Source organism: Chlorocebus sabaeus, chromosome 17 (genome assembly GCF_047675955.1).
Source record: "Chlorocebus sabaeus isolate Y175 chromosome 17, mChlSab1.0.hap1, whole genome shotgun sequence".
In the NCBI taxonomy this organism is placed as follows: Eukaryota; Metazoa; Chordata; class Mammalia; order Primates; family Cercopithecidae; genus Chlorocebus; species Chlorocebus sabaeus.
Window position 1 is genome coordinate 63,158,934 of NC_132920.1, and position 22,396 is coordinate 63,181,329.

The following is a 22,396-nucleotide window of genomic DNA, read 5'->3' on the forward strand; positions in this document are numbered from 1 at the left end:
AAGGAAATAGTCTTTCTTATGACCTTCATCAATCACAAAAATGTGGTTTCAGGTCAGCATAAGAATGTAAGAACCATGACAGAGGATACTTCCACTCTATCTTTCCCCTAATTTGTTGTTCTAGAAACTGCATGGGTTTGTTCCTCCTTTATATGCATCTAATTATGACATACATAACCGGAAGGCTACATTGACACCCTTTATTGAAGAGAACGTCATACAAAAATTATGAGGAGTAATATTTCAGCTTCCCTAGTGGTTCTAGAACTCCTGTTCACAAAGGCCCCCAAAAGTTCCTTTCATGAATCCAGTCCCCACCTCTTTTCAGTTCTGCCCAGAAATAGCTCATTTTCTAAGAAAATGGTAGATCTATTTACAGAATTAAGATTTAAAACCGATCACTAAAAAAAAATTGGAGTGAGGACAGGTAAAAAATCAGTGAAATCAGGGCTGAGCAGAAACCCACATCGGCAGGGAAACTGAAGAATATTTTTGTGTGTCCTTTTCATTTGTTTTAGAAGGGGAATTTCTCCTCTCATCTGCCCCTTCGATAAACCTAACTAAACAACGAGTAGAAAACAGCATAACTCTCTGAAAAAATTTTTTTTGTAAAGATGACACAATTTAAAACTAGTTTAAAATCATTTTAATTTAGCATTTTCAATGATTTCCATATATCCTTAAGCATTTATATATTTAGCACAAGCTTCATAAAGTTAAATGAAGTTAGTTGTGAAAGTGAAAGCATGAAATTCTGAATTCCAAGGCGCATAAGGAGCTTGCAATCACATATAATAAGTTAAAAATTATTCCAAAACAGCCCAAGCTATTTTTAGAAGAAGGAGAGTGCCACAGAATACATTTCTTTTTATTTGTAAGATTTATGGAGTCCAAGTACAGTTTTGTTACATGAATATAGTGCATAGTGGTGAAGTCTGGGCTTTTAGTGTAGCCATCACTGGAATAGTATACATTGTACATATTAAGTAATTTCTCATCACTGACCCCACTCCCCCCTTTTGAGTCTCCACTGTCTATTCACAGAAGACATTTTTATAACACTATTAATTTTTAAAAATTGGTAGCTGTTGTTGTCCTTGTTTCCTTCTTTTAATGACATCATTCTATTTATTGGGATAATACCTACGAATTCTTGAGAGCACCAAAACCTCATATATATATATACTCACACACACACACATATGTACATACATACACACACACTTACATACACACACACACACACAGGTTATGTTACTCAATATTACCATATTTAAAAATATAACAATAGGCCAGGCATGGTGGCTCACACCTGTAATCCCAGCACTTTGGGAGGTCGAGGCAGGTAGATCACAAGGTTGGGAGATCGAGACCATCCTGGCTAACACGGTGAAACCCTGTCTCTACCAAAAATATAAAAAATTAGCCGGGGTGGTGGCGGGCACCTGTAGTCCCAGCTACTCAGAAGGCTGAGGCAGGAGAATGGCATGAACCCAGGAATGGGAGCTTGCAGTGAACTGAGATAGCGCCACTGCACTCCAGCCTAGGCGACAGAGCAAGACTCCGTCTCAAAAATAATAATAATAATAGGCATTGTACATATTAACATAAATTGCATTTTTTATAGAAAATTGATGCTATTTCTTATTTTTGCAAATTTCTCCAATGTCTAGCTTAAGAGGAAAACCACTGGAATCTCATATCTGCTTTTGCATTCTTTTTTTTTTTTTTTTTTTGAAACAGAGTCTGCTCTGTCACCCAGACTGGAGTGCAGTGATGCAATCTGGGCTCACTGCAACATCTGCCTCCTGGGTTCAAGCAATTCTGCCTCAGCCTCCCAGATAGCTGGGATTACAGGCGCCCGCCACCACGCCTGAACAATTTTTAGTATTTTTAGTAGAGACGGGATTTTGCTATGTCGGCCAGGCTGGTCTGGAACTCTTGACCTCAGGTAATACACCTGCCTCGGCCTCCCAAAGTGCTGGGATGACAGGCATGAGCCGCCGATTCCGACCTGCATTCATTCTTTTGATACAGCCCATGTCATGCAACCTCTGGAAAACGTCAAAGCTAGAATGAGAGTGAAAAGGCAAATAGGGTCTTACCATTATTGTGAAAATAATTTTGACCTCACAGTCTCCTCAAAGGTTCTTGGAATCCCGAGGGGTCCCTGAGCCATACTTTTGAGAACTGCTGCTGTAGTGAAACAAGGAGCAGATTAAAGATCTGAGTTCTACAGGAAACACTGCTTTTTAAAGGCATATCACATAGTTTTCTTGATAACAGTTTCCTTTTGTGCAAAATGTGGGTTAGGGCAAGATGATCTCTCAGGTTTCCCTTAACTCTATTCTGTGATTGTATAAAATATTAAAGGAATTTTATAAAACAACAGCAGAATACACATTGTCTTCATGAGTACATGGAATGTTCTCCAGGATAGACTATATGTTACGACACAAAACAAGTCTAAACAAATTTTTAAAAATTAAAATTATATCAAATGTTTTATCAGACTCCAATTAAATAAAACTAAAAATCAACATCAAGAGTAACTTTGGAAACTCTACAAATATGTGCAAATTAAACAACATGCTCCTGAATGGCCACTGCGTCAATGAAGAAATCAAGAAGAAAATAAACAAAAATTTGAAACAAATGAAAATAGAAAAACAATGTACCAAAATGTGTGGGGTACAGCAAAAGCTCTCCTAAGAGGGGAGTTGATAGCAATAAACACCTACATCAAAAAAAAAAAAAAAAAAAAAAAAAAAAAGGAGGCCAGGCACAGTGGCTCATGCCTGTAACCCCAGCACTTTGGGAGGCCGAGGCAGGCAGATCATGAGGTCAGGCCAACATAGTGAAACCCCATTTCTACTAAAAATACAAAAATTAGCTGGGCGTGGTTGCGTGTGCCTCTAGTTCCAGCTACTTGGAGGGCTCAAGCAGGAGAATCACCTGAACCCAGGAGGGAGAGATTTCAGTGAGCCGAGATCGCGCTATAGCACTCCAGCCTGGGTGACTGAGCAAAACTGTCTCAAAAAAAAAAAAAAAAAAAAGTGAAAATTTTCACATATATAATCTAATGATGCCCCTTAAGGAATTTGATTACAAAAACAAAACAAAACAAAAATACCCAAAACATCAACAACAACAAAAAAGAACAAACCAAACCCAAAACTAGTGCAAAGAAAGAAATAATAAATATCAAAGCAGAACTCAATGAGATAGAAACTAACAAAATAATACAAAAGTTCAACCAAACACATTGGTTCTTTGAAAAGATAAACAACATTAATAAATCCCTAGCTAGACTAACCAGGAAGAGAGAAGATCCAAATAAGCAAAATTAGACATGGAAAAGGAGACATTATAACTGACATCACAGAAATACAAAAGATCACCAGAGAATGTTATAAACAATTATACACTAACAAACTGGAAAATCTAGAGGAAAAGGAGAAATCCCTCGAAATATAGAACCTATCAAGATTGAATCAGTAATAAATAGAAAACCTGAACAAACCAATAATGAGTAGCAAGGTAGAATCAGTAATAAAAAGTCTCCCAACACAGAAAAAGCTGAGGACTGGATGGATTAACTGCTGAATTCTACCAAATGTACACAGAAGAACTAATAACAAGCCTTACAAAAAGTTGAAAGGAAGGAAATTCTCCCTAAGTCATTCTACAACGCAAGTATTACCCTGGCACCAAAACCAGGCAGGACAAGAAAAGGAAAGGAGAAAGGAGAAAGGAGAAAAGAGAAGAAAAGAAAAGGAAAGAAAAGGAAAGATGGGAGGGGAGGGGGAAGAAAGAAGAAAGAAGGAAGGAAGGGGCCGGGCGCGGTGGCTCAAGCTTGTAATCCCAGCACTTTGGGAGGCCTAGACGGGTGGATCACGAGGTCAGGAAATCAAGACCATCCTGGCTAACACGGTGAAACCCCGTCTCTACTAAAAAATACAAAAAACTAGCTGGGCGTTGTGGCAGGCGCCTGTAGTCCCAGCTACTCGGGAGGCTGAGGCAGGAGAATGGCGTGAACCCAGGAGGCGGAGCTTGCAGTGAGCTGAAATCGGGCCACTGCACTCCAGCCTGGGTGACAGAGCGAGACTCCGTCTCAAAGAAAAAAAAAAAAAAGAAGGAAGGAAGGAAGGAGAGGGGAGAGAGAGAGAGAAAGAAAAGAGAAAAGAAAGAAGAAAGAGGAGGGAAGGCAGGAAGGCAGGGAGGGAGGGAGGAAGGAAGGAAAAAAGAAAAGAAAAAGGCAGGGAAGGGGAAGGGAAGAGGAAGGGAAAGGGGAAGGGGGAAACTACAGGCCTATATGCCTGATGAACATAAACTCAAAAATCCTCAACAAAATACTGGCAAACTCAATCCAACAGCACATCAAAAAGATAAGACACTATAATCAAGTGGGATTTATACTGTGGGTGCAAGGATGGTTCAACATAGGCATCTCAGTGAACATCAAACAGAACAGAATGACACATCAACAGAATGAACAAAAACCATATGATCATCTAAATAGATGCAGAAGCAGCATTTGATAAGATTCAATACGGCTTCATTATTAAAGCTCTCAAAAAACTGGGTGTAGAAAGAATATACATCACAATCACAAAGGCCATATATAACAAATGCCCAGTTGACATTTTACCAAATAGGAAAAAGTTGAATGCCTTTTCTCTAAGAACTGGAAGAAAATAAGAATGCCCATTTTAACCACTCATATTCAACATAGTACTACTAGAAGTCCTAGCCAGAGCATCAGGCAAAAGAAAGAAATAAAAGGCATCTAAACTGGAAAAGATCAAGGCAAATTGTTCCTCTTTGCAGATGACATGATCTTACATTTAGAAAAGCTAAAGACTACAAAAAAATCAAAAATGATGAATTCAGCAAAGTTGCAAGATACAAAATTAACATAATAAAAACCAGCAGCATTTCTATACACCAATCACGAAATATCTGAAAAAGAAACCAAGAAGACAAACTCATTTACAATAGCTACAAGAAAAAGAAAGAAAGAAAGAAAGAAAGAAAGAAAGAAAGAAAGAAAGAAAGAAAGAAAGAAAGAAAGAAAGAAATTTAACCTCTTAAATGAAAGATCTCTACAAGGAAAACTACAAAACACTAATGAAAGTAATTGAAGAGGACACAAACAAATGGAAAGACTAATTCCATGCTCAAGAATTAGAAAAAATAACATGGTGAAAATGACCATACTGCCCAAAGCAAGCTACATATTCAATGCAGTCCCTATCAAAATGTTAATGTCACTTTTACAGAAACAGAAAAAACAATTCTAACATTTCTATGGAACTGAAAATGAGCCCAAATAGCCAAAGTAATCCTTAGCAAAAAGGACGAAGCTGGAGGCATCACACTACCTGACTTCAAAATATATTACAAGTTTGTAGTAACCAAAACAGCATGGTTCTGGTATAAACATAGACACATAGTCCAATAAAACAGAATAGAAAATCCAGAAACAAATCTGCATACTTAACGGCGAGCTGATCTTCAACAAAGCCATCAGGAAAATACTTTGAGCTGGGCACAGTGGCTCACATCTGTAATTCCAGCACTTTGAGAGGCCGAGGCAGGTGGATCACAAGGTCAGGCATTGAAGACCAGCCTGACCAACATGGTGAAACCCTGTCTCTACTAAAAATACAAAAAAACTAGCCAAGTGTGGTGGTGGGTGCCTGTAATCCCAGTTATTCAAGAAACTGAGGCAGGAAAATCGCTTGAACCCCTGGAGGTGGAGGTTGCAGTGAACCAAGATTGCACCACTGCATTCCAGCATGGAGACAGAATGAGACTCCATCTCAAAATAATAATAATAATAATAATACATTAAAGAAAGGACAGTCTCTTTAATAATTGACGCTGGGGAAACTGGATGACTGTATGTAGAAGAATGAAAGTAGACCCCTATCTCTCACCACACAAAAATAAACTCAGAATGGGTTAAAGACTTACAAGTGAGACCTGAAACTATAAAACTACTTGAAGAAAACATAGAGAAAACTCTTCAAGATATTTGTCTAGGCAGATTTTATGACTAAAACCTCAAAAGCAAAGGTAACAAAAACAACTCAGCAGTAAAACATCCAAAGCACAGGCAACAAAAACAGCTCAACAGTAAAAAATACAATAATGCCATTAAAAAGTGGGCAAATGACACGCATAGACGTTTCTCAAAGGAGACATACAAATGGCCAACAGGTGTATGAAAAAATGCTCAACATCTCTAATCATCAGGGAAATGCCAATCAAAACCACATCAAAATCACATGAGATGTCCTATTACCCCAATTAGAATGGCTATTGTCAAAAAAACAACAAATAACATGTTGAAGATAATGTGGAGAAAAAATAACTCTTACACACTGTTAGTGGAAATATAAATTAATATAGCCAATGTGGAGAAGAGAATGGAAGTTTCTCAAAAAAAAAATTGAAAAATAGAACTACCATACAATTCAGCAGTGTATTGGATATTTATTCAAAGGAAAGATAATTCAACATATCAAAAGGATAAATGCACTCCTATGTTTATTGCAGTACTGTTCACAATAGAAGATATGAAGTCAACCTAAGTGTCCATCAACAGATGACTGCATAAAGAAAATTCACAATAGAAGATATGAAGTCAACCTAAGTGTCCATCAACAGATGACTGGATAAAGAAAATGTGCTATACTTACACAATGGAATACTATCTAGCCATAAAAAATGATGAAATCATGTCATTTGCAGCAACAGGGATGGAACTGGAGGTCATTCTGGTAAGTGAAATAAGCCAGGCACAGAAAGACAAATATTACATATTCTTACTCATATGTGGGAGCTAAAAACGTTGATCATATGGAGGTAAAGATGCATACCGCAAACCAATAAGATTGTATGAGTGGGGGAGGATTAGGAGAGGTGGGTTAATGGATACAAACATACAGTTAAATAGAAGGAATAATTTCTAATGTTGATTGTAGAGTAAGGTGACTATACAATGTATTGTATTTTTTTTAAGTTAACAACAATGTTTTGTATTTTTTTAAAGAGCTAGAAGGGAGGACTTGAAATGTACTAAACACATAGAAATTATAAATACTTGGATAACTGATATCTTGATTTGATCATTACACATCCTATACATGTAACAGATTCATGTGTAGCCTATAAATATGTACACATGTAGAGCATAAAAGTAAAAGAAAGATAGAGACCCATCTGCAGTCCCCTGCACTTACTTATGCTTCCGATGGTATTACTAGCTTTAAATATGACTTCACTCCCATGCTGTAATTGTAATACAATTTATAAGGTCATTTTCCTTATAGAATGTGTATATATGTATACATGTATAAAATTATAAAGTTTCTATGTATAGATTACATGGAATAATAAAAAATAATGATTTTTTTTTTTTTGAGACGGACTCTCATTCTGTCACCCAGGCTGGAGTGCAGTGGCATGATCTCAGCTCACTGCAACCTCTGCCTCCCAAATTTAAGCAATTCCCCCACCTCAGTGTCCCGCATAGTAGCTGGGATTACAGGCGTGCATTACCACGCTCAGCTAATTTTTGTATTTTTAGTAGGGACAGGTTTTCACCATGTTAGCCAGACTGGTCTCAAATTCCCAACCTCAGGCCATAGTATTGCCTCAGCCTCCCAAAGTGCTGGGATTACAGGCGTGAGCCACTACACACGGCCCCAAAAATGATGACATGTCTTTTTTCTTTTTTTTTTTCTTTTTTTTTTTTTTGAGACAGAGTCTCGCCCTGTCACCCAGGCTGGAGTGCAATGGCAGGATCTCGGCTCACAGCAACCTCCGCCTCCTGAGTTCAAGCAATTCTCCTGCCTCAGCCTCCCAAGTAGCTGGGATTACTGGTGTGCACTACCATGCCTGGCTAATTTTTTTGTATCTTTAGTAAAGACGGGGTTTCACCATGTTGGCCAGGCTGGTCTCAAACCCCTGACCTCTTGATCCACCTGCCTCGGCCTCCCAAAGTGCTGGGATTACAGGCGTGAGCCACTGCACCTGGCCTGACATTTCTAAATATAATGTAGTTTCCTAAAATACAAAAAGCCAGCCTGAGCAACATGGCAAAACCCTGTCTCTATTGAAAATACAAAAATTAGCCAGGCATGGTGGCATACGCCTGTAATCCCAGCTACTCATGTGACTGAGGCATGAGAATCACTTGAACCTGAGAGGCAGAGGTTGCAAGGTAGAGGTTACAGTGAACCAAGATAGGGCCACTGCACTCCAGCTGGGAGACAAAAGCGAGACTCTGTCTCAATTTTTAAAATAAATAAATACATAAATAAATACAAAAAAGACTTTGGGCCAGGTGAGGTGGTTCTCACCTGTAATCCAGCACTTTAGGAGGCCGAGGCAGGCAGATTGCTTGAGCTCGGGAGTTCAAGATCAGCCGGGGTAACATGGCCAAACTGCAACTCTACACAAAATAGAAAAAATTTAGCCAGGCATGGTGACACATGCCTGTGGTCCTGGCTACTCAGGAGGCTCAGATGGGAGGATCACTTGAGCCCAGGAAGTTGAGCCTACAGTGAGCCATGATTGCACCACTGCACTCCAGCCTGGATAACAGTGAGATACTGTCTCAAAAACAAACAATAAAAATACATAAGAGAAGGCTTGGCGATGATTATATAAGAACTCTGTACTGTTTTATTTATGTATTTATTTTTCTTTTGAGACAGAGTCTTGCTCTGTTGCCCAGGCTGGAATACAGTGGTGCAATCTTGGCTCACTGCAGCCTCCACCTCCCAGGTTCAAGCAATTCTCCTGCCTCAGCCTCCCAAGTAGCTGGGATTACAGGTAGGCACCAACATGCCTGGCTAATTTTTGTATTTTTAGTAGAGACAAGGTTTCACCGTCTTGGCCAGGCTGCTCTCAAACTCCCAAACTCAGGTATCCACTGGCCTTGACCTCCCAAATTTCTGGGATTACAAGTGTGAGCCACCGTGCCCAGCCAGAACTCTGTAATATTTTGACAACTCTTCCGTAAGTTCAAAATTATCTCATAAATAAATAAATAAATAAATAAGATGTCATTATAGGCACTCTAACATCACCATGATTGAGATCATAGGAGTAGGGTTTGGGGTAGGGGTAGAGCTACACTTCAGATCCCTCTGTAGCATCTGTCTACTCTTCAGGTCCTCACTGAAGCTCTGAACCTCAGGGATTTTATTTCTTCCTAGTTCAATCTTAGTAGGTTATATGTGTCCAGGAATTCACCCATTTCTTAATAGGTTTTCCAATTTTTTGGCATATGGTTGTTCATAACAGTCTCTGATGATCTTTTGTATTTCTATAGTATCAGTTGTAATGGCTCCTTTTTCATTTCTAATTTTACTTATTTGGGTCTTCTCTCTTGTTTTCTTGGTTAGTCTAGCTAACAGTTTACTGATTTTATCATTTCAGAAAACAAACTTTTCATTCTATTGATCCTTTTTTTAGTCTCTATTTTGTTTCATTCTGCTCTGATATTTATTATTTTTCTTTCTTTCTACTAATTTGGGGTTTGGTTTGTTCTTTTCTATTTCCTTAGGTTGTTTATTTGAAATCTTTCTCTTGTAATGTAAGCATTTATTGCTACAAATTTCCCTGTTAGAACTTCTTTTGCTGTATTTCATAGGTTTTTTTGTGTTGTGTCTCCATTTTAATTTGTTTTGATCTTTTTATATTTCCTTCTTAATTTCTTCATAGACCCAATAATCATTAAGAAGCATGCTGTTTAATTTCCATATATTTGAAAACTGTACATTTTCAAAGTTCCTCTTGTTATTCATTTCTAGTTTTATTCTATTTTTATCTGAGTAGCCACTTGATATGATTTTGTTGTAATTTGCTGACACTTGTTTTGTGGCCTAACATATAGTCTATCTTGGAGAATGTTCCATGTGCTGATGAGAAGAATGTGTATTCTGTAACTGTTAGATGAAATGTTCTATAAATGCCTGTTAGGTACATTTGGTCTATAATGCAGATTAAGTCTGATGTTTCTTTGTTGATTTTCTATCTGGATGATTTCTCCAAAGTTGAGAATGGGATATTGAAGTTCCTAACTGTAATTGTATTGGGGTCTACTCTCTCTTTAGTGCTAATAATATTTGCTTTACATATCTGTGTGCTCCTATGTTGAGTGCATGTATGTTTATAATTGATATAGGCTTTTGCTGAATTGATCCTTTTATCATTATAAAATGGTCTTTGTCTTTTCATTGTTATTGTTTTTATGTGGAATCCAATTTGTCTGACATAAGTATAGCTACTCCTGCATGCTTTGTCTTCCATTTGCATGGAATATTCTTTATTTTTTTTTGAGACAGAGTTTTGCTCTGTCGCCCAGGCTGGAGTGCAGTAGCACGATCTCGGCTCACTGCAAGCTCTGCCTCCTGGGTCCATGCCATTCTCCTGCCTCAGCCTCCCAAGTAGCTGGGACTGCAGGTGTCCGCCACCACGCCCGGCTAAGTTTTTGTATTTTTACTAGAGACGGGGTTTCACTATGTTAGCCAGGATGGTCTCGATCTCTTGACCTAGTGATCCACCTGCCTCAGCCTCCCAAAGTGCTGGCATTACAGGCGTGAGCCATCGCACCCGCCCTGCATGGAATATTCTTATCCTTCCTTCACTTTCAGTGTATGTGTGTCTTCACAGGCGAAGTGAGTTACTTGTAGGTAGCATATAGTTCAGCCTTGGTTTTTTTCCATCTATTCAGCCAGTCTGTATCTTTTTACTGGGGAATCTAAACCATGTATATTCAAGATTGTTATCAATAGGTGAGGACTTGCTCCTGTCATCATGTTAATTGTTTTATGATTATTTTGTATATCTTTTGTTCCTTTCTTCCTCTTTTATTGTTTACCTTTATGATTTGGTGATTTTCTGTAATAACTTGATTTGTTTCTCTCTCTCATTTGTGTATCTGCTCTACCAATGACTTTTATACTCTCATGTGTTTTCATGATGTTAGATAGGGTTCATTTGCTTCCAAATGTATGACTCCCTTAAGCTTTTTTGTAGATTCCCTCTAACAGTGATGAATTCCCTCAGTTTTTGCTGTTCTTAGAAAGACTTTACTTCTCCTTATTTTCTGGGAAAAAAAAAAAAAAAGCTGTACTGATTATATTTTTCTTCTTAACTACTGGGGTGGTATTTTTTTCTTTCAACATTTTGAATACATCATCTCATTTCCTCCTGGCCCATAAGATATCTACTGAGAAATATGCTATTAGTCTGATGAGAATTCCCTTATATGTGACTTGGCGCTTTTGTCTTGCAGTCCTTAGAATTTTTCTTTGAGTTTTGATAGTTTGACTATAACATGCCTTGGAGAAGACCTTTTGGGATTAAATCTATTTGGGAATCTTTGATCTTCCTGTACCTAGATGTCTATATCTCTGAAGATTTGGGAAGTTTTCAGCTATTATATTATTAAATAGATTTCTACATGTTTCCCCATCTCCTCTCCTTCTGAAACTCCCAAAATTAAATATTTGTTCACCTTTTGGTGCCCTACATGTAACATAGGCTTTCTTCATGCTTTTTTATTCTGCTGTTGTTGTTTTGTCTGACTGGGTTACTTCAGACCGGTCTTCAAGTTCAGAAGTTCTTTTTTCTGCTTGATCTAGTCTATTGTTGAAGCTCTCCCTTATGTTTTTTTCCCTTTTATTGAATTCTTCATTTCCAGGATTTCTTTTGTTTGTTTTTTTTAATGATATGTACCTCTTTGTTGAATTTCTCATTCATATTGTGAATTGTTTTTCTGATTTCCTTGTATGGTTTATCTTTTATGTCTCACTGAGTTTCCTTAAGATCATTATTTTGAATTTCTTAGACATTTCATAGTTTTCCTTTATTTAGGATCTGTTATTACAGAATTATTATTTTCCTTTGGAAAGTCACATTCCCTTGCTTTTTTATGGTGTTGTGTGTGCGTGTGTGTGTGCACGCGTGCGTGTGTGTCTTTACATTGTTATCTGCATTCCTGGGGTAACAGTCACTTATTCCAAATTTATGGATTGGTTTTTATGGTGAAAGACTTTTTTCCTGTCAAAGTATCTATAGTGTTCATTGGGTAGGTGCTTTGGCTTTAATTATGGGTGGATGCAGTAGCGTAGTCTCCATATGATTTCTTCAGCTATAATCAACACATCAGCAGTGTCTCTGAGTTCCTCAGTGACTTAGGCTGCACTTGTTAGTGTTGGCTTTGGTGAGACTCTGCTGGAAACTGGAACACCAGGCAGGCCAGTCCTCAGGCTCCTGGGTAATGCATATAGGTACCAGCAGAAGCAAGCTGATCCTCAGGCCCCTAGATGGCACACATGGATTCCAGCAGTGGCAGTGGACAGGGCCGGCCGATCCTCAGGCTCCCACACAGCATGCATGGGCATCACTGGTTGTAGGTGGTATCAACTGATCCTCAAGCCTCCAAACAACATGTATAGACACCGGCAGTGGTGGGCTAGGCAGACTTTTCCTTAGACTCCCAAGCGATGTGTTTGAGTTAATCGGTCTTCAGGATCCCGAAAGCATGCTCAGGTGCTTGTTCGCCCTGTCTCTGGAGTGGATGGGGTTGCTGTCAGTAGCAGCAGCCCCAGGAAAGTAGCTCCCAAGGCTCTGGAGATTATGCATTATGGCTCCCTTCGTCCTGGGGGAAGACTTCCTGGTGTGCTAGTCCACCTGTTCCCTGGGATATAGGACACTGCATTGGCTAGTGTGATGGAACCCCCTACAACACTAGAAAGGAAGGGTCCAGCTAGCATTGTGGCACTGCAAACCCTGAACTGACATTTGAGAATGTCAGTGGGGCTAAAGGGATATTTGCTTTGCCTTTTGGTTTCTGCCTAGCCTCTATAACCCTTCCTATATTGGGGGAAAACTCTATCTTGAGAGTCTTTGTGCAAGCTATGCACTGATTATCACAACAGAAACAGAAAATATCAGATTCTCAAATGTCTAACAATGCAGCCAACCTGTGTACCTTATCTAAGCACAGACATGTGTCCTCTCTTTAACCACTTAGAGCTACCAGGATTCTGAGTCAAAGGAGCAAGGATACAAAGCAGCAGGGATGGTGAAGATTTCATTTTAGAGCTGGTAGCAGTGATTGAAAGTTCTAGTTTCCAGGGGTAAAAGTAGTGATGGTACAAGTCGCAAGACATGGTGTCTCATGGGTGATATCAGTGGGTCAAGCTACATCACCCAGTGTACAATGGCAGAGGTATCTTTGTAAGCCCAGTTCTGTGTCATGCTTTTAGTTGTAGTTCAGTCTGTTACTCTTCATTTCCAAGTTCCTTGATAACTCTGCAAGCTGTTCAATGTCTTTACAATTTTTCTGTTTAAATCAACCAATTTGATTTCTGTCACTGAGAAACCCAATTGATACATATTATTTATGCAATTATAGAATTAGTTCAGTTTAAATGATTTAAGAAATAGTATTTTTTTTAACTTTAAATGTTTTTATGTATTGGCATATAATAGATGATTTAAAGCTGTTAAAATTATTTAAAATAGTTAAAAGACGGTTGGAAATAGTCATGACACACGCTGTGATTCAATAAACATAATGAACATAGCAAGTAGTACACAGAAAATAGTTATACTTTATGTCTATAAAGAAAATATTAGAACCATATTTTTTAAATTCAGTCAACAAAATGAACTTGAATGTCAGTGTCCAAGAACTACCAAATAGAAAACTGCTCAATAATTTCATTATAGTGTGATTCATAAGATCTCACTAAAAGCACTGAAGTGTATTCTATATAGGAAGGTTTGGGGATCAGCTTTTTAAGTTTTACTTGCAAAATAATAGGAATTAATACTGTCCCTTTTTACATCGATCAGAACCATGCATTGAGACTCAGATATAACACCAGGCTTTCAAATTCTGGCCCTAGCCTATGTTAGCTTGATTGTGTCAGTTAGCCTTAATCCTTTATTCACCAATCATGTTTCCTGCAGTCATGTCACACTGACCATTTCCTGCAGTGATGTCACACTGACCATTAACCACTGAGGAGAATCACCAATCTCCTCTCTCCCCTACATTTACTTATTCAGTCTGCTTTTGAGTTGAAAGTTTTTCCTAGTTGGATCAAAATATTGCTTCTTCTCAAACATATGAGACCTTTTCAGATTTACTTCTTGGTTTTAATGACATTATAAAATGTATTTAATATAAAAGTCTTCAAGTTCCTTAGGCTTTCATTGCAATCATGACTTGCCTACTCACATCAGAGTTATAAATATAATAGTTTGAATGTTAATTATGATTTTATACCAACAAAACAGTTGAAAGAAAACAGTCTGTAAACTAACTCATTATGTAGGCTTGCATAATTTTTTAATTAAGTCCTATTCACATTTCAACCTTAATCTCCATAAAAGATTAGGCATTCAATTACATATTTATCCTAATTACTTTCATCAGTCTGAGAATGATCCGCCATTTAAGAGTTCCTATCACTTTGAATTATATGTTTATAAAACAGAACAGTCAAAAAATGTAACTTAAATAAATGTGTGTGTTTAAAAAGGAATTACCCAGCTCACAATTTTTTCAGCTTATAAATAAGCAGTCCTGCTCTGCCCTTAGTTGCTTCCCTGTCACTCTCCATGTGATCTATAGTGGAAACCTAGGCTCTGGCTGATGACAATGAGTAGGGTATGGGGAACATGCCTACTCAAGCAGCAAGGAAGAGTATCAGAACTTCCCAGGAAAGGGAATGCTTTTTGCAAAATATGATGGTAGGCAGAATTCTAAAGAGAGATCCCCCAAGATTTCTTTCCTTTGGTTATTCAATCAAACTACTCCAGGTACTGCTGTGGAGGGATTTTGCTAATGCAACTAAAATCCCAAATTACTGATTTTAAAATACAAAGATTATCTGGGTGGGCCTAATCATATCCTATAAGGCTTTTAAAAGCAGTTTTCTCTGACTGACAGAAGGGAAATTCAGAGAGGCAGGAAACCATTAGGATTCAGTGCACCATTGCGGGCTTGAAGACGGAGGAGGCCACATGACAAACAATGAGAATGGCCTCTAGAAGCTGAGGGCTGCCCCCAGAGAACCACCAGCAAGGAAACGGGGACCTGAGTCCTACAGATGGAAGCCATATTTGATCAAAAATCTGAAAGAGCTTGGAAGTATATTCTTCCCCTTAACCTCCATATGAGAGCCCAGCCCAAAATCAAAACGTTGGTTTTGGCCTTGTGAGACCCTAAAACAAGAAAACTCACTCTGACTTCCAAGTTTTAGAACTATGAGATAATAAATAGATGTTGTCCCCAAATTAGTAGTAACTCATTACACAGTAGTAGAAAATGAATACAGTGATAAAGGGCTAGAAATAAGCGTGGCTTGGATTTCTCAGGAGCAAAGCTGTAATTTAGAAGAAAATGTAAGTTACTTTTGAAATTCTGAGGAAAAGTAATTTCAAATTCAAAACTATCTATCCAGTCAAACTATCAAGCAGACGTGAGGATATACCAAGATATGCTGAAGACACAGTATTGTGATTATGAAGTCTTTTAGAAGGTTACTAGAAGATGTGCTCCACTACAAAGAAAGTCAAATAAAAAAGAAGAAACCATGCAGTTCAAGAAACAACAGATTCTACTTACAGAAGAAGTGAAAAGAGTTCCCATGATGATGGCTGTACACAGGGCCCACAGGGAAACCATTCCAGATGAAAGCAGTTCTGCAGGTCTGGGAGAGATTCTTCAGAATGATGGACATTGTAAGAATGCCTGGTGGGTCTGAATGTATGAAGAGGAGATTTAGACAACTGGCTGAGAGTTTATGGCCAAATTGATTATTAGTATATAGAAAGACAAGCAAATAGAAAAAAAAAAAAAAAAAAACCGTTATTAGCCCAAAGGAAAATGAAAAGTTGTAGTACAGAAAAAAAAATCATAGAATAATATTTGGCTAAGGAATAAATAGCCTTTATAGTCAAGATACTATAAGCACACATAATACTATAAACTTACAATATGATAATATGATTGTGTTAGAAATGCATACCACTATCAGTATTTTGGTTTATAGTATTATGTGTTCATTAAAATCTACCATTGTCCTCTGTAGCATTGGTTCACAGGAAACCCAATCATCCTTAATCACTTAATTTCTAAAGGAAAATACATTCTATGACCTAAATAAAAGATTTACAGATACACTTTTGGAATTGACACCATTAGCCCACAAAAATAGATATTCCTTTCAAAAATTATAACATGAGCAATAGAAGGATGAAACCCAGACTCAGAAATATGTGTTTTGGGTTGGGGAATTCTTTGTTTCCTGTTTAACAGATTTTAATAAGGTGGTTTCTTTTCTATTTCTTCTCTTTTACTTTTCGGTAAATTTTACTTTTTAAATGCATGTTCAATAACCTCACATCTGTGTCAGCTAAGACTGAGTTCATTTGAGAATAACAGAAAATCTAAAATAATAGTAGCTTAAACTAACTAGAATTTTATTTTCCTCCAAAAATAAAATTTAAAGACAGGCAATTCAAGTTTTGTAGTGTATTCCAAAGATATAGTATCTTCATTATGAGGCCTGTCTTAGGAGGTTATTAAAAGTGCCAGAGATACCTTTTTTTTATATCTTGTTACTCCACCAATCACAACCATTGCATTTTCCACATGAGCCAAGATAGTCGTAGGTAGCTGATATCATGTTCTCACTTCAGGCAGCAGGAAATCCCTGTCTAGGTGGTCATGTCCCTCACTTTAGGATTACAACCTTCTGCTTACATCCTACTGGTCTAGAATTAATCACATGGCCACCCTACTCCAAGAAAGATTGGGAAGTATTGTCTACTGTGGGCAGCCGTTTGTCCATCTAGAAATCATGGGCTCCATAACTACAGAAGCAGCAAAGAATGAGCCAACGAACACTCTTTGGTTCAATATCTTTTACTTAAAAATTTAACCCCGCTTATTGAAAGACCATCCTTTTTATAAACTAAATTTCCAAAACTAAATGGTCTGTTTCTGGATTCCATATTCCATTCTGTTGATGCATTTGTTGAATCTTACACTAATTCTGCACTGTTTTATTTACCACAAATTTTAAGTATACTTTTGTGATATTGTGACATAGGAAATATCTATTCGGTCTCTTGTCCCCAGTTCCTGGCAAATAACTCCCAAAACTCTTCTAATTTCCTGAGCAATAGGGGTGCTAGGTGAATATTTTGTTCTAATAAAGTCTTTGGCACAGAGCTCCCAATCCCTTGAAATTTCCTGGGTGATAGGAGTGTCTCTTGTTTTAACGAGGCAACTCTTCATGGGCATCTGCATGAAGGTTGGTAACCAGAAAGACTAAGCCATGATTTGAAGCCTGGAACTTTTGAGCCCACCCCACCATCCTCCTGGAAGAGGAGAAGAGCTGGAGATTGAGTTAATAATTGATCATATCTTCTTGAAAAAGCTTCCATAAAAATCCCCGAACAATGGGTTTGGAGAGCAACTGGACTGCGGAACACATGGAGATGCTGAGCCCCAGAGAGGACGTGGAAGTTCTGCACCCCTTCCCCATATCTCGCCTTATGCATCTGACTGTTCATCTATATCTTTTATAATATCCTTTATAATAAACTGGCAAACAAAAGTAAAGTGCTTTCCTGAGTTCTGTGAGCCACTCTAGTAAACGATTAAATGATTTAACCTAAGGAGGGAGTCATGTGAATCCCAATTCATAGCCAGCCGGTCAGAAGTTCCCAGATTGCAGTTGGCCTCTGAAGTGGGGCAAACCTGTGAGAATGAGCCCTTAACTCATGCGATATGACTCTAACTCTAGGTAGGTATTACCAGAACTGAATTGAATTATAGGCCTGGAACTTTCGAGCTCACCCCACCATCCTTTTGGAAGAGGAGAGAAGGTAGAGATTGAGTTAAGGATCTGTCATGCCTTCTCGAAAAAGCCTTCATAAAAATCCCTGAACAATGAATTTGCAGAGCTATGGACTGTTGAACACATGGAAAAGCTGAGAGGGGTAGCATGTTCTGGCAAAGTCTGAAAGTTCTAGTCTTCAAATCATGGCTTAGTCTTTCTGGTTACCAGCCTCCATTCAGATGCCCACCAAAAGTTGCCTCATTAGAACAAGAGGCACTCCTATCATCTAGGAAATTCCAAGGGATTGGAAGCTCTGTGCCACCAGAGACACCCAGTTGATGTTTGCTGGAGCATTAATATGTGGGCAAAAATAAATCTTACACTCTGGTGTCAGAAGTGAGGAAATGAGAATGAGTAGTGAGTAGGAGAGGGAAAAACAGTTCATGGGGCAAGTCTTACTTCATTATTTCTTTTCAAAACTTTCTTAGTTTTAGGTACTTTTCCGTACTGATTAATTTCAAAACCAGTCGTTTTTGAAAAAAACTCCAAAGTACTTTGAATTTGCATTAACTAAATATTTGGGGGAAATTGAAATTTTTACAATTTGGAGGGTTATCATAATGATATGGTTTACTATTTATTTAGGTCTTCTTTGTGCTCTTCAGATAAGTTATAAGGTCTAATTTACTGTTCAGACATATAATTCCAAGTTCTATGTCTTTCCTGTTTCAGTGTCTTTTCTAATCCATCATTATTCCATCAGTTCATTCACTCATTCATTCTTTCATTCATTCATTTTTCTCCAAGATGGCTTTTCTGAGTATGTTTAAAAGGCTAGAGAGGTCTCTAAGATAAGGTACTGCTTTATCTTACAGTGACACATTTAATGAAATAAGATAATTTGATGCCAAAGTCTTTTGAAAATTTGGAAAACTACCACGTAAATATCTGTTCCATTCTTATTCTCAATTAGTCACTAAGTGAAAACGTGTAAGCTGAATCTCACAATGACTAATGTTTCTGTAGCCTGCTTAAATAAGTGGTAACTTATTTAAAAATCCGAAATGCTTGCTGAGTCATGTATGACTCATAGAGCAGAGTCCCTTAGTCAGGAATGACTTGTAGGGAAATATTCCTAATATTAGAAAAAAGTTAATTGTGTGAATAAGAAAATAAGATATAAGATCAAGTCTGCTTCTAGCTCTTGAAAATTTTCTTAAAATTGGAGCAGAAACTTCTTTCTCCAGGTAACAAAAAACAAATAAAACTACTGATTTATAACAAAAGAAAGCATAAATAAGCTAGCCATTCAATACTAGCCAAGAGCTGAAGAATATAGTCTAACGTAAATACAGCAGCTCAGGAAACAATGACCTTGAAAACTAGCAGCCACAAAACAAAGAACAGACTATCAGACTAATATAAAAGTATGGATTGGGAGGCAGAGATGGGCAGATCACCTGAGGACAGGAGTTCGAGACCAGACTGGTCAACATGGCCAAAACCCCGTCTCTACTAAAAATACAAAAATTAGCTGGAAGCTGTAGTGCATGCCTGTAATCCCAGCTACTGGGGAGGCTGAGGCAGGAGAATGGCTTGAACTCAGGAGGCGGAGCTTGCAGTGAGCCGAGATCACACTACCGCACTCCAGCCTGGGCGACAGAGTGAGACTCTGTCTCTCTCTCTCTCTCTCTCTCTCTCTCTCTCTCTATATATATATATATATATATATATATATATATGGAAATGTAATTAAGTATTCACAATGCAGGTCTATGAGCTCTTAGTGTGCATGGCATTCTGATTTCTATTTTGATTTTTTAGTTAATGGCTCAACAAATATTTTGGAACATATCATCTCTACAAGGCACTACTAGATGTTGAAGAGAGACATCTTACTGCAGATCTGGCCTATAGGAATCTGCATTTGGTAGGAGTAACTGAGTATTTATTTAGTATCTTAACCCAAAGTAGGATACTAACTGCACTAGAAATGCAGATTTTTACTTTTTTTATTTTTATTTTTTTTGCTTTCTTAAAATAGAGGTGGGGTCTCTCTGTGTTGCCCAGGCTGGTTTTGAAATCTTGGCCTGAAGCAATCCTCCTGCCTCGCCTTCCCAAAGCACTGAGATTACAGGCATGAGCCACCACATCTGGTCAGAAGGACAGATTTTTAAAACAAGGTAGTAAAGGCTTTCAAAGGGGAACAGGGTAATGCAAAGTTCTTTGGAAGAGTTAGCATTGGAATGCAGCCTTGAAACAATTGAGACTTGTTCCTGTAAAGTTGAAGATAAGGAAAAGGGGGCAGAAGTCAAAGCACTGAGCTCTCAATTTAATGATGCGTGAAGAAAGGAACAGAAACAGGGGTCCTTTAGACCTTGATTTTCAAAGACCTGCTTACATGCCATAGGCTGCCCTCAAACTTTTGGTTGTTTTGTTGTTATTGACTTAAGTAAGATAATAAACTTCATCAGAACTGTGCTTTGGAATGATTCATTAAGAAGCCACTCTGTAATGTAAATTGTGGGAGTATTAAGGCAGAGATTGGAGACTGGGGGCTAAATTAGGAAATGCTTGTAGCTGATGAGAAGCATGGTTGGCAGAATTCTAAAAAGGCCCCCTAAATTTCCAACTTTAGTGTAAATACACCTTCCCCTAGGTATTCAATCAAACATTAATCTAGGTGTTGCTGTGAAAAGATTTGTGATGCAGTTATGGCCTCAAATCAGTTAAGGTTGAGAAACATTCTAAGAGAGTCTGACCTAATCATGAACCCTTTAATCCGTGTTTAGAGGTCAGCAACACGGAAGTTGGAGAGATTCAAACTATGACTGCAATTCAACAAGGGAGAGTTTTTCCACCACTGCCTTTGAAGATAGAGAGGACCACATGGCAAAGAATGCAGATGGCCTCTGGAAGCTGAAAGTGCCCTTGGCCAAGAGCCAGCAAGGAAACAGGAACCAGAGTCTTACAATAAAAAGGGCTTAAAATAACACAAATTTCCAATAGCACAGCTTCTGTAGATGAGCTGTCCTAATGGCATGATTGAGTTCTGTGCTCAAGTTACCATAAGACTGAAATCAAGGTGTTGGGTAGGTTGAGTTCTTGCAGGGAGACCGGGAACAATCCACTTCTTAAGGCATTCTGGTGGCATTTAGGGATAAGCTGGCTTATCCAGACCAGCTTCATAGAATATGAATACAGTTCCATTTCAGTTATTAGAGACCTACCCAAAGATTTAGAAGTGAATGCTTGATTATTTGAAAGCATTTTAAAACTATTCATTCAACAAGGAAAAGTTGAAAAAGAGTTCAGTACCCATCATGTAAATTATTAAGGTTGGTGCAAAGTAATTAGCAAAAACTGCAAATACTTTTGCACCAACCTAATAATTAACTTATGAGGAATAGTAAAAGTGAGTAAGCTTTTTAGTTAAGAGAACTGGATTTATAGAGTTATTCTAGCTGTGCACTATTCAACTATTACCTTGATTTATTTCATTCTTTCTTTGGTTATAATATGAAAGCAACTACTATATTAATTATTTCACAGGGTTGTTAGTAGGACCAAATTTATTAAAATATACAAAGGACTTCACAAACTGGAAAATATTTTACAGATTTTAATTATAATTATTACTGGATCTAGTCATAGTTATTTGTCTGCAAACCATAAACTATCTCAGTGCATTCAAATTAACCTGGTTGTGAAGATTTAAATTTTTTGACTTTATTTCCGGTTTTAATAAACAGCACACTGAAAATAGTGCCACAGGCACATCACAAAACTAACTATAAAGTAAACAGTTCAGGCCGGGGTAGTGGCTCACGCCTGTAATACCAACATTTTGGGAGGCCCAGGCGGGTGTATCACCTGAGGTCAGAAGTTCCAGACCAGCCTGGCCAACATGGTGAAACCATCTCTCTACTAAAAATACAAAAATTAGCTGGGCATGGTGGCACACGCCTGTAATCTCAGCTACTCAGGAGACTGAGGCAGGAGAATTGCTTGAACCCAGGAGGTGGAGCTTGCAGTAAGCAGAGATGGTGCCACTGCACTCCAGTCTGGGCCACAGAGCAAGACTCCATCTCAAAAAAACAAAAAACCAGTTCAGATGACCAATTGGTAAGTAAAACAATTGATTTTTTATCCTAATAAAAAAGAATTTGCCATTCAATCACTAACATCCAAAACTATTTACAGTGCTATATTCTGAATATTTGTGTCCCCCCACCCAAATTTGTATGTGGAAATGTTAACCCCCAAGGTGATGGTAAGAGGTGGGTCCTTTGAGAGGTGATTAGGTTATCAAAGTGGAACCTTCACAAATGGGATTAGTGTCTTTATAAAAGAGACCCCAGAAAGATCCCTTCCACTTCCACCATGTGAGGTTACTGTGAGAAAACCCTGTCTGTGAGGAAGCAGACCCTCACCAGACGCCAAAGCCGCCAGTGTCTTGTTCTGGGACTTCTCAAACTTCAGAACTGTGAGAAATACATTTCTGA